The sequence below is a fragment of the Rutidosis leptorrhynchoides genome, chromosome 10 (assembly GCF_046630445.1).
Source record: "Rutidosis leptorrhynchoides isolate AG116_Rl617_1_P2 chromosome 10, CSIRO_AGI_Rlap_v1, whole genome shotgun sequence".
Classification (NCBI taxonomy): Eukaryota; Viridiplantae; Streptophyta; class Magnoliopsida; order Asterales; family Asteraceae; genus Rutidosis; species Rutidosis leptorrhynchoides.
In genome coordinates, this window is record NC_092342.1 from 121,893,627 (window position 1) to 121,908,511 (window position 14,885).

The window sequence follows — 14,885 nt, forward strand, 5'->3', positions numbered from 1 at the left end:
GGATCAACTAATTAGCCATCATCAATTTTGGATGAATTGGGAATGTGTTCGTAGTCGACTTAACCAACGGAGACAAGAAGAACGCGATCCTTTCCATCAACCAAATTTCCCTCTTGGCAAAGAACCTGAAGCACTTACCAGTGAACCTGTCTGAAACACCATTTTCAGCCTCATTTCCAGGGTAGCTCGACACGATTAAATTTTGTCTACAATTTTAAAACATATTCTTCCGCTCGTCCCAACCGATAATCATCCTGAAGTAATGGAAAAAGTCAACGAGCTTCACGCTCGAGTAGTGACTTTGGAGATTATGGTGCAAAACTTAACAGCTTCAGCAACATCACCAACACCAACAGTACCACCAACATCCACACAAGTACTACCAACAACCTAAGTTTCAACATCACACTCCTTAATATCTCATTCTGTACCTCGATCATAATCATCGTTCTACGTATCGTTCTACATCATTTATCTTCGTCATACCTGGCAATTATATAATCTCTAATGTTTTGGAGATTATGTATTCTAGTTCTAATGACAAATCAAATGAGTTTAATATCATATCAACTCATTAAATCCATGATTACATCTGAAGAAAATATATATGTATATATATTTTCATAAAGATTGCAATTAAAAATTCCTTTGTACAAACTGTTAATGGTGAAGATATTTTAACGGGTAGGTAATACCCGAGGAATATTTAGTTTTTACATTAATAAGTTACATTGTACATTCTTCAATTCAGATTCAGCGGTCAATAGTAATACTGCTCAAATCCGTACATATACGTATCCGTTTACCAAAGAACAACTATTTTCATTCAAATTTAATTTCATAATTCGGATTTTGACCGATCAAAATCCAAGTCAAGATTTAACAGAAGACATGACTTTTAGATTCCCACATCTTTCAAAGCCATACTTTGAATTCAAAACTGTGCCAGATCCATTGGCGTGTTATTACCGAAAATAACTTTACAATAACTTTCCAAAATTAGCCAATTTTGTCACAGCTCCATCAAATCAACTTCAACTTTCATTCGGATTAGCCTTATTATAACTTTGATATATAAGTTTGTTACTTGATTTCATCTTAAACATCCTTTGTATCTTGATAATTACAATCAGCATTTAATCATCTAAAAACACAATTCTCTTGAAACCTCTCGAATTGATAACCGATGATTCAGATATCGTAGCATTAAATGCAGAGGAAACAAAAAAATTGTAGATGGTCTAAACAGCCAAAATTTTGATGATAAAGAAGGGAGTGTTAGGAACGCCCGATAGAAAATTTGGTACTGAAAAACGGATTGAGCACACCATGAAGGAGATCAATGACAAATACAAGGACCAAACCCTATATTAAAAGAACCCAGATAATTCTGGATCCGATGAAATCTTTAGAGAATATCTTGCTCCGGAGTCATGTTAAAATCTTGCGGAAAATTTTCTTCATCAACCTTCGAACTTAGAAATTCCAAAATAGCATCATAAATATCTTCGATATTTCTGAGGATATTTTCATAAATATTCTCGTCCGAAATTATATATCTCTTCGTGCTTTCTGTATTTCATTATATTGAAAACTTCTGTAAAACTTAAATATAAATTAGGAATGAATTCTGGAGAAGTGTTGGGAATTGAAGCATGAGTTAGTATAATATAATGACGCCCGGCCAACGTGATTATATTAAAGTAAGTCATGCTGAGTTTCTAATGGAACGTGATAAAGGTTTACAGATCATACCCACATCATGTACCATGTTACCCAACTCTTTCATTCTGCTTAATCTCTGAACGTATCAAGAAATTATATTCTTGATAGTTCCATTCTCAGTAATTCTGGTAATTTAACCAATCAAATCGTGAGAATGCGTTTCTTCGTGCTTAGAACGTTATGATCATTCGAAACTCTATATCTATGAATTCTTGACCATTATTCGCTTGACTTGAAGTCGGAAAGAGCATGGCGCTCCGAAACATAACAAGAAATATAAATCTGATCACAAACACAGAAATTACAAACCGTGTATAATAATGCTCGGGAGAACTAAAAACACTATAAATCCAAGAGCATAATAGAAGTAAACAGATTCCTCCGGTGGTAGATTAAAAAGGAGAATGATCGATATGAAAGTCAGGAATATATCCAGAATTAAAACTGGATGAAGCATATTGACTGATGATTGGAAGTATGAATTAAAGTATAGAAAATGGGAGTGGTGAGAAGTAATGGAACGGAAGAAGTTCATTTATAGTGGAAATACCAGACAAAGCAATCGAGACAGATGATCACATTTAATTACAGAGATTTTAATTTCCATAAATCCAGAAGAATCAGATCTTATAGATTTTCAAGATTTTCATTCCTTGAATTCCGGAAATCCACCGTGACTACATTAAAAGTTAAATCTCTATCTCCATCTTTGTAACAGCTTCACTCGAACGCTCCACATAATCGAATCGTTTTATCTATATTACTCAATAATGATAAAACTCTATTTATCAACTCATAATGTCATATAATGAATGATATAATTACATAATTAATAAATTATAACATTAATATATTAAATGTAATTACAAGTTAAAAATATAGTTATTATACTAATAATACTGTGACTACTTTCATTAATAATAAAATCAGTATTATTAACTATTATTAATCTCAATATATAATATATGGAAGGGAAGTGTGATAAATATAAATTGTTATAATATTATTATTACTAATAATATTATTATTATTAATATTATTATCATCATTAATATTATTAGTAATATTATAATTAATATTATTATTATTAATAACATTATTGTTATAAATCTTATAGATATTATTATTATCAATAATATTATTATTTTTATAAATAGTTATTATTATTATTTATAATATTAAGAGTATTAATATTATAGTTATTAATTTAATTATATTATACAGATAATATACATACAGATATATAATTACAGATATACATACTAATTTATATATACAGATACATATTAGGAATCAGTATTATATATAGGTACATATTATATACTAATGGTGTATCCTATCGTATACACACATAAAAGACATAATGGTTGCATAAAAGTAGCATCAGGAAGGCTGGAAACAACAGTTTTGTGGAATTAACCGTCCAGCGTTCTCCGTTGTACAGGCTGCTCCGTCATGCGTAAGCCCTGAAGGCCGCTTAGCGCATAAGACCTGGACGGAGAACGCCACCTTCAGCGTAAATTTCGGATCACAAGTAACAGAACGTATCATCATCTGACACGTGTCCCCAAGCAATCTGGTGGATCTGACACTATAAATAAACCCCTTGGGTTGTCATTTTACACAGTTCAGATATTCTGATAACTTTGAGAGCTGAGACTTCACTTCTCTTTCTCTCTCTACTTTCTCTCACTAGAAGTCATCCGGCTAGCACTTTTACGCTCTACGGACGACAGATTGATTAAGCAACCCCACAAGTTTCTACACTTGTGAACCGGGTCTGCAGGGATTATTTCCTGAGGGTAAAAATCAATCGGTAACACTCCGCCCTCCTAAAGCTAGATTACTTCTAGTATCTTGTTGACACACTAAGCCTTACCTCATAAGGAAATAGATGTTAACATATACAAATACATATAGAAATCAGTAGTATTGTATATATGAATCCAGAATCCAAATCTATTTCACGTTACAATCTTACTATATGTAATTTTTCTTTCTGGCTCTAATCGAGTACAAATCAAGATTTAATCACAAGAACAAAAGAAACTTGAATAGGAATCAGTAACAGAAGAATATACGAATTTGTTACATCTGACTTATATTTTCTTGTTTTCTTCTTCTTGTTCGAAGAACCCTGTCTTCGTTCTGTTACACGTCAACTTCACAATCGTCCTTCAAATCTTGTTACTGTATAATCCTGTCTGAATTTTGTTACACGTCGACCTCAATAAGCACTATATAATCAAATTTTATTCAACTTGTATATATATATATATTTTTTTTATGTGTACCCGATTGATTCTTCGGTCGATCAAATCAAGCTACGAAACAAACTGTAATCGAATCTTGTGCTGTATATATCGTACGAATATGTTACACTTCATTTTCTGCTTTATATATTTTTGTTTGTTTCTTCTTGAGTTGATTCTTCATGTCGATGACACTAGCATTATAATACACAATCCTTCTATGATACGGATAAAAATTCCTTCAATTCCTCCACATCTTATGTTACTAACCGAATAACCACAATATCACTTTTCTTCGCCATTCGACCACCTTATTCAATCTATAACAATCACCAACGGCTACCATTACCAAACCATAATTGTTTGTATCTATTCCCTTTCGAACCATCTTCTTCAAACGTGAGCACGTACCACCATCTGCGTAATGTATTTTGTTTTCCTCTATCTCTTTCTCTTTTTGTCTCCCATCACCACACCCGTAACATTACCCATGGAAACCCCACTTTGAACTATCTCTTTCTCTTTATCTTTTTACACACATATAAGATTGCCACTTTTTGAACAAACACCATACACAAACCAACTTGTTATACGCTGTAGAACGCCACCAAAAACCACTAATTTCTTATCAAGTCTGCTGCATCGTACATATTGTTTCCACTTCTATCATTTCTGTCTGAAGGAATCGTCAACAACCATGGGATTTCACTGCTGCACTTTCTATTTTTGTGTCTATTAAAATCACGTTGATGATAGGAAGTGAATAACGTATAAAAAGGATATCATGATCGAGGATTTGGAAAAATAATGGTGGATATGTTGAGTGCTTTATAGTGATAAATGAGCTGTAAAGGAAACCTTTATTCCTTTTTGTTCGTGGCTGCTACCAAATCGTTTTCCTGTTTAGCTCTATAAACCGAAAGTATCAATCAGACAACCCCACATATACTACCCACTACCTAATGGTTCGGTTTAAAAAAAAAATTTAAAGAGATAATGGAAGACAACAACTATGTTGTTGATCCCACACCTTTAATTAAAGTGTCGGTTGATATTACTTTACAAGAAAAAGCTGGATGAACCGATACCTTTTAACTTGATACGACTTGGGCTGCAGCATGTTGTGTAATGACCCTAGATTTTCCAACGTTTATTTATTAATAATTATTATTAATACTTGTGTTTATTGAATGTATTGTTTATATACATTTACTTGTTACCACGATTAACTTTTGAATGCCCGAAATGTCTTTGTGACATACGTACATTACACGAATAATATTTTTAGAATATTATTTACATTCATGATTAAGTTTTATTAATCATTTTAATTAACTAAGGTTATTAGTTAATTACTTGGGCTTTGTTGGATTAATTTGTTAATTAATGGAACTTGGGCTTTTATTAGTATTAATGGACTTAAGAGCCCACACTACACACTAATTGGATTAATAAGCCCATTTATGAATGCAAGTATTACTTAAGACTTAACAAGACTAGTTTAGTTGGTAAAGGAATCTAGTTGCATGTTACTTGCACCTTATCCCCATGAAAGCACCCTTAATAACCATCTTTTTTAGACAATTACATTTAAGAGCTTGTGGACATTTCCCTTCCCCATTTGGTGGAGTAAACCATCGGCCACCCTAGGCTTTTAGAGGAGTTTTATTTTTTTATTTTTTTTGACTACTTCACTCACTTGTTCCATTTCAATTAACACACACTTCAAACTTGCAACTTTCTTTCTCTCATTTCTCTTTCAAATTGTAAATAACAAAACTAAATCTTCTTCCTTTTCTCTTGATTAAAACCGTGGCCATATACACTCTTCATCATCATCATTCTTTTGATTAATGTTACTTGTCTTTGATTATTTGTTACTTACTTGTTGTTGTTACTTACTACTTACTAAGAATCAAACTCTTTAGTTTGATTCTTCATATCATCTTGTTCTTACAAGACATACAAGAACATAAACTTTATAGTTATGTTCTATACTTGTTGGTTTTTTTTTTTTTAAAGATTAAAGTTCATGTGTTGTGAAAACATACTTATGATTCATGTTTGTAAACTTAATGTTTACATTCTTAAAGATCAAGACTTAGGCTTGAATCTTTAAAAGTATGAAACCCATGAACTTATTACTTGTTTAATTGATTTATTTCTTCATTTCCTTGCTTATATAAATCGTGATTTTGGTTATGAATGGTCAAGTGTTACTAGTTAACTTTGATCTCATTTTTCTTGAACAAAAGTTAACTTTAAAGGTTCAAGAGCATAGAAGTATAACTCTTTAGTTATAACTTCAAATGCTTATGTAAGATCGAAGTTTATATAGCTTATGGTCTTCTAACTTTGTCATAATCAAGAGCTTATGAGCTTACATACACTTTACAAGATGATAATCTAAGTTTTGTAGCTTATGGTTTCATTAAGGTAAAGGTTCAAGTGTTATTACTTAAGATTTAACTTAATAACTTTAGATCTAGACTTTTGAGTCTTGGATCTTCAAAATCAAACTAGGAACTATGTTCTACAACTTAAGATCTTGATTAGTTAGTTACTTTCAAGTTTATAGTTCAATATTACTTTTATATTTCATGTGTGTGTTAAATCTAAGACTTTGATGTAACTTTGGTTCATCAAACTACTTGCAACACTTGATTGTGTTGTGCTACATATCTTAGACTTGCACTTGTGTTATGATGGTTGAAACTTGGTAAAGATGATGTAAACCCATCAACGAGTTGTACACTTGAAGCTATGTGCATCAAGGATGAGAACCGTGATGAACATCAAGCACCAAGAACTCACCGGAACTTTCTGTCTTCTGTTTTCTGGGTCTGATAAGTATGACCTAGGCTACTGTAAATATGATTTTCAGTTAGCCCTTTTCTAGTAGATAAATTTTCATTTAGGACTCGTCTTAATCCGATTTACGGTTTAGGATTTATGGCCCTCCGATCGTCACTATGTCCTTTTAACGTTGTGCTGAAAATTCTGACCTACTCGCACTTAGACTGTCGCCACGGTCAAACGAAGACGAGTTTGCTTCTGTAATTTTTACCACAACTAAAGGACTCATACACGGAGCCATGGCCACTGGACTCACCTTATTTCAGTAGGTATAGAGGCCGTGGTGACTGATCCAAGTCAGCCTTTGTTTTAAACTCCTTTCATGAACGAAACTTACTTTACACCTTTTGTTTAATGATGAATGATGATGACCTTTAAGACCTAATTTACATACATATAAACCTATTGAGACGATTTACTGACTTAGTAGTATTTGACTTAGGTTGAGGATTTTCCGGACCTTCATACTTGCTTACTTTCCGACTCAACTTAACCGCTACTTTATCATTGTGAGTTATAGCATCCCTTTTTACTTTAACTATTTTGGGAACTGAGAATACATGCGCATTTTACGTTTTACATACTAGGCATGAGTACTTAAACTTTATATATGTGTGGGTTATACAACGGCATAAACATTCCCTTTAGCTCGGTAACGTTTAGTCATTGGTTTTTGAACCGATGAACGCGAATCTTAGATATGGATCCATAGGGTTTGACATCCCCACTCGGGCTAGTCACGCTAGCATTTAACGAGTGTTTAATACTTCGTAAACATACGCACTTGCCAAGTGTACTTTCAAGGGGTGATATTTTATTAAACGTTAAGTTAGTTACCGAGTGCCCACGGTTGAACATATACTTTATCATACTGATTCGGATTACTGATTTGAACGCTTGTTGAAGCACTGAAATCTCGTGGCCTACCTTACATTACTGTTATACTTAAACTATAGCTCACCAACCTTTGTGTTGACGTTTTTAAGCATGTTTTTCTCAGGTGCTTAAGGTTACTTGCTTCCGCTGTTGTACTAGTCATGCTTCGTAGACTTCCGCTGTGCTTTACTAGAGATGTCACCGCATGAAACACTTTATCTTTCATTTAAACTTAATTACTTTTGAATAATGATTTGTAACGACCTAAGGGTCACGCACTATTACTACTTGCTTCTGTTCATTGAAGCATACTTTTGATGTAAAACTTTTGACGTTGGTTATGACGTCACCTTTTATCATGAATGCAAACTTGTTTTGAAAACGCATATAGTGTTTGACCTTGTAATGATCCTGTTGTTGATGGTCCGTATATGTTAATTTAGTACGGGGCATCACATTTGGTATCAGAGCATTGGTTGTAGGGAATTAGGATGCATTAGTGAGTCTAAGACCGACCCGAGTAGGATTCACTAATAGGACTAATCTACAACTTGCTAGTTTACTTGTTTCTGCGGAACCTGCTGCATGCTACTGTGTTATACTACTGCATGCCACTGCTTACTTCTACTACTGTATGAACTTACTGCATGCTAGCGTTTCCTTTTACTGCTAGGTAAACTCGCTGTATGCTTTTGTTTACTCTCGCTAATGCATGCTACTATCTGCTTTTAGCATGTCACTTCGGTATGATACTGTTACTATTGCCATGCTACGTACTGTTGTAAACGATCTAGGCTGCTGTAGTTGTTATGCCTGATTACGCGCTTGCTACATGTCTATTATTCGCTGTACCGACGTGGAGAACTTATCCTTCCCAGTTCAGATGTTTTCCTGAACTACTTTCCTACTTGTCTAACCCTAAGAACTAGTAGTGTAATCCACCTGTTACTACTGCTCCACCGTTCCAGAGATCGAAACATTACTTCGCGCAATCTAGAAGATTGTTCAGTTGACACATACCCTGTACGCTTTCATGACCGTCACTTAACTCTTTCATTCTTCACCACTGCTCGACGATCTAACGACACTTCTGGACTTAGGTCCCTACCACTCCTAGACATTGGAGAAGTCGGGAGGCATTCCCTTTAATGAGGTCATAGTGTCTTCTACTGATGCTCAGCCATACCTAAAGACTTAGGAGTCGCCTTGAGACATATCATATTACTACTTGCTACACGTACAACCCGACGCGAGACCTGGATTGAATATCTAGAAGGAACCCAACAACGTTACCTGAATCCGAACCTTTGAAGAAACTTTGGGACATTTAGGCATTAATGCATGATCTACGGAACCTACGCACCCACATCGAGAAACTGTGAGATTAGTTACGTAGATTCTGTTTTGAGATGGCATAGATATAGCACCGTTAGATGAAATTGAGTAGAACTTAAAGTGATCACGTTACATTGACCATATGAAGTGATATTGGAATGAACGTACGATTTAGTACAATATAATGACGCCAGGCCAGCGTGATTATATTGAAGTAAATCATACAGAAGTTCCAATGTTACTACATGAGGAATATGAGGTGATCCAGGGAAAACTTTGGCAGGGATCACTTGGGCATACGCATTATAGTCTGTTAAAGGTAGGGAAGGAATAACCACGTAGTCAAGATACTGTACAAGAGGGGCTTTGATTGCAGAATTGATAACCCAAAAATTTGTTATAAATATCGACACCCTGGACATTTAAGGAAAAGTTCTCATATAGGAAAAACTTTAAACTTATTTGCGGTAAGGCAATCGTTATGGAGACTTGCATGGATCCTGATTTTAGTTAGGGCACGTTTCGTCACAACGTTTTATTGTTTCGGAGTTGTTTAATACTAGAACGATAGAAACCTTATACCTAAGAACTTTAGCGTTATGAATAATAAGCCATTAACAACCATGAGAGTTAAGTATTCTATAGGACAAGCAAATGGTAAGTTGGCAGAGATAGAGGAATAATTTAAGGTAGTACTTTAAGATTAACAGGTGGGTCATTTGGAGATGACCTCATATTAACCAAACTTGGGAGTTCTAATGTAGTAGTTGAAAGGGATTAGTTACCTACGGACAGGTATATGTTATTTGAGAAGATTGATAAAATTTTCACAGCAGTATAATAAGATTGGTTGGAATGAACCCTAAGATTTACCTACCACCCATCAATATGGGAATTGGATGCAATAGTGGGGATGAACTTTAAGATTAACTTAATACTCATCAAGTTAGGAAACTTGATGAAATATTTGGAACGAACTGACTTTCAAGGATGAAAGCGGAATTTATTTATAATGAGGAAAAATTTATTCGTATACCTCGCAAGAATTGTGAAACTGTTATGGGAAGAGATGTAGCCCGAAAACTGAACCTTATTAGTTACATGACAACAACCCGACATCCCACAATGGAAATGGGAAGAAATTCATCACTAAACTACCAAAGACGGTAAGGCGTTTAGAACATCATCTGGGTTATTATTGACCATCTCACCAAAACTGCTCACTTTCTAGCCATGAAAGAAACCGATACAATGGATAAACTTGCACAACGATACGTAAAGAAAATTGTATTCCGTCACTTCAGCAATTCAAATTCTATATTATAATCTCCCAAGAATCTCATTTGATACTCATTCTTACGCAACTCTAAATCCTAACTTATTACGAGGAATTTCTTATTCGATGATAACTACAACATCATCCTTCTTACCTCGATGTTAGTCATACCAGTTCGAAATTTTTCCTAAAACCAATGAGTGATTAACTCTCATCCTCATACTCTCCCATTCGTATCTCATTTATAAGCAACAACTTCACACTTAAGCATTTGTGGTCAAAGGACTTATGCTCTACTAATAGTTGTCAATGGTTTTTATTACCTCAAATATCACTCGAAACTTTCAAAAGTCTTTTGCTCGATTCTCATCAATCTTTATTTCAAATTTGTAACCTCTGAAATATGAAAAATTTTGTTTGCCAAAATTTTACACACACTATTTTACTATGCAATCCTCTCAAGATTTTATAAAAGTAAAATTTATTTCATTTGCAAATCGTACAAATTTTTGAAATCACATATGTTATTTAAAATAAAGTAAATGATTACTTATTTTGACAAATACTTGTGAAATTCTACTTCCACTTTTACAAATCAAATCTTTTGCTCAAAAGAAATTTTACTTTAAATGGTACGGGTTGTACCTAACCCTAGTTTACTAAGGACTTCGTTTCTTTCTTACATTGTCATCTTAAACGATTTCGATAAAATTTTCGTTGCTTGCTATATAAATTTTTTTTTTTCATGTTATTTGTACCCAAGTCATCATAAAGACTTTATAACCGTCGAAATCGAGATATTCATGTGTGTATGTTATAAAGGCACTTACTGCCACGTCATGCAAGGCCTTCGGACATCCACATAAACCATTCAAAACTATTGCGTTACCCCATGGATTTATTTCACCACACCTGTTGGAACAATGCTCTTTCTTACATAACACTAAGTCCTAACTCATTCCAAGAAACTCTCATTTAGTAATATTAACATCATCAGTATTCCGACTTTATTATTAGTCACGACCTGTTTGGCATTTTGCAAATTCAAGAAGCGATTAACTTCTCATCCTTGTGCTCTATCCTTCGTACCTCACTTTTTAGCAACGGCTTCGCACGTGAATATTTTGGCCCAAAAACTTGTGTCCTGATAATTACCAAAACTACATTTATGTCATTAGTTTTCATTACCTAGTAACCGGTCACCTGATGATTCAAGGATTTTCCACTCAACCTTTTTCAAATCGCAACCTCTAAATTACGAAAAGTTATGATTATCAAAAATTTTACACGTTGTTTATTTGTGCGGTCCTCACAGGATTTACAGACAATGAAAGTACGAAAATTTTTTTTTGCCACTTATACGATTTATAAAATCATATATGCATAAATTTATACTTACTTATTTTGATACTAAGTTATATCTTCAAATTATTTAAAAACCGCTCCTTTATCGAGTTATTCAACTTAAGTCAAATAGTTTTGTGCAAAATGGTACACGTTGTACCTACTTCTAAATTTACTAGGAACTTCGTTCCGTTTATGTTGTCACAACAAACGTTTAAAGGTTTTTTCTTTTCAAAACTCCCTCAGTTGAATTTTATTAAAGGTTTTCGTATTAGACTACACCATGTATGGATCACACTTTTTCTCGCCCTCTGTTAGAGATGAAACTTACTATTAAGATCTTTGTTAAAACTTTTGAGCCACTTTGGATGGCGGTTTTATAAAATTTGTTAGAAAATCTTTGCACCCATAAAATGTTCTTTTTAAAGTTAGACATGATAAAAACGCGGGCCGATAAATCAGTTTTTCCAGAGTACACTCAGTGGTCACCCTATTGTAGGAAAGGCACTAGGTGTGTTTCTGTTCTCAATACTTCACGGCAAATCGCAACACTCTCGTAAACATCATCTCTAGGAATTAGTATGTTGAGACCCAAGAATCATTTTTGGAGATTCTTTTCACTCGGAGTAAACCATTCTTTAGGACCAAGGGTCCACGTATCTTCTCATCCGCACATCCCCTACGTACACGGATAAATTCAGAACGAACCGTTCGAAGAGTTCACTCTCGTTCAAAGACCACACCTTTCGTGCGATTTTCTTTCGGAAATGTTATATAAGAAACTTTGAGAACCTATGAATCTTGTTATCCCTTGGGAAGGGACTGCTTAATACATTTACGACACTGATGTGGATACTCTATATATTTCTTCCTTCATTGGTTACAACTGTATGTTGCTCTAGCTAACGTTAACCCTAACTTCAACATGTAACTAAAAGGATGAAGCTACATTACGGAACTGTGCTTTCATTTCACCCAAGGATAGGTTCACCTGCAGCATGGTAAACTAGGTGATATCCCTCACTACTCGTTCAGACCGTTCTGAAGACACTATGAATAATTATGGCTTGCAAGTCTGATTGGTCACTTTTAGCTAAAATTTCAATTCACTTATTCAAATGAAATGTTCTTGAATATCGGGTTCCTTATGCCTATGGCCTCCTTCCGAAATCAAGGAGTTTTGTAAAATTCGTGGCTAACACTATCCAGACACCAAATCGCATGGTCGTGATCACCATGTTTTCCATCCTCCCTGTCAGCTTTGTATTACGACATACACGCTCAATGTTTTAGATGAGCTTAGAATCATTCATGATGCATTTCACGCATCCAACTTACCGAAGATGCCTGTAGGGCTAAACACACCATCTTTCCTTTTGTGGATATACATTCAGATGACATACTCAGGTTAATCGAAAACAGAATCAATTTGTTGATCACTTAAGACAAGAGACTTAATTAACGGCAGATGCCTATTCTTACTTTCATACATCGAAATACCTTTCAGGGTAAATAACTTACTTTTGAGCCCACATGCCTTACGGAACTATGATACGCTCCTTCTTATTCGAATACGGTACCATTATTGGACACTCCTTAAAATTTCGGGACGAAATTTTATTTAACAGGTGGGTAATGTAACGACCCTGGATTTTCCAACGTTTATTTATTAATAATTATTATTAATACTTGTGTTTATTGAATGTATTGTTTATATACATTTACTTGTTACTACGATTAACTTTTGAATGCCCGAAACGTCTTTGTGACACACGTACATTACACGAATAATATTTTTAGAATATTATTTACATTCATGATTAAGTTTTATTAATCATTTTAATTAACTAAGGTTATTAGTTAATTACTTGAGCTTTGTTGGATTAATTTGTTAATTAATGGAACTTGGGCTTTTATTAGTATTAATGGACTTAAGAGCCCACACTACACACTAATTCGATTAATAAGCCCATTTATGAATGCAAGTATTACTTAAGACTTAACAAGACTAGTTTAGCTGGTAAAGGAATCTAGTTGCATGTTACTTGCACCTTATCCCCATGAAAGCACCCTTAATAACCATCTTTTTTAGACAATTACATGTAAGAGATTGTGGACATTTCCCTTCCCCATTTGGTGGAGTAAACCGTCGGCCACCCTAGGCTTTTAGAGGAGTTTTTTTTTTTTTTTTTTTTTTTTGACTACTTCACTCACTTGTTCCATTTCATTTAACACACACTTCAAACTTGCAACTTTCTTTCTCTCATTTCTCTCTCAAATTGTAAGTAACAAAACTAAATCTTCTTCCTTTTTTCTTGATTAAAACCGTGGCCATATACACTCTTCATCATCATCATTCTTTTGATTAATGTTACTTGTCTTTGATTATTTGTTACTTACTTGTTGTTGTTACTTACTATTTACTAAGAATCAAACTCTTTAGTTTGATTCTTCATATCATCTTGTTCTTACAAGACATACAAGAACATAAACTTTGTAGTTATGTTCTATACTTTTTTTTCTTTTTTTTTTAAAGATTAAAGTTCATGTGTTGTGAAAACATACTTATGATTCATGTTTGTAAACTTAATGTTTACATTCTTAAAGATCAAGACTTAGGCTTGAATCTTTAAAAGTATGAAACCCATGAACTTATTACTTGTTTAATTGATTTATTTCTTCATTTCCTTGCTTATACAAATCGTGATTTTGGTTATGAATGGTCAAGTGTTACTAGTTAACTTTGGTCTCATTTTTCTTGAACAAAAGTTAACTTTAAAGGTTCAAGAGCATAGAAGTATAACTCTTTAGTTATAACTTCAAATGCTTATGTAAGATCTAAGTTTATATAGCTTATGGTCTTCTAACTTTGTCATAATCAAGAGCTTATGAGCTTACATACACTTTACAAGATGATAATCTAAGTTTTGTAGCTTTTGGTTTCATTAAGGTAAAGGTTCAAGTGTTATTACTTAAGATTTTACTTAATAACTTTAGATCTAGACTTTTGAGTCTTGGATCTTCAAGATCAAACTAGGAACTATGTTCTACAACTTAAGATCTTGATTAGTTAGTTACTTTCAAGTTTATAGTTCAATATTACTTTTATATTTCATGTGTGTGTTAAATCTAAGACTTTGATGTAACTTTGGTTCATCAAACTACTTGCAACACTTGATTGTGTTGTGCTACATATCTTAGACTTGCACTTGTGTTATGAT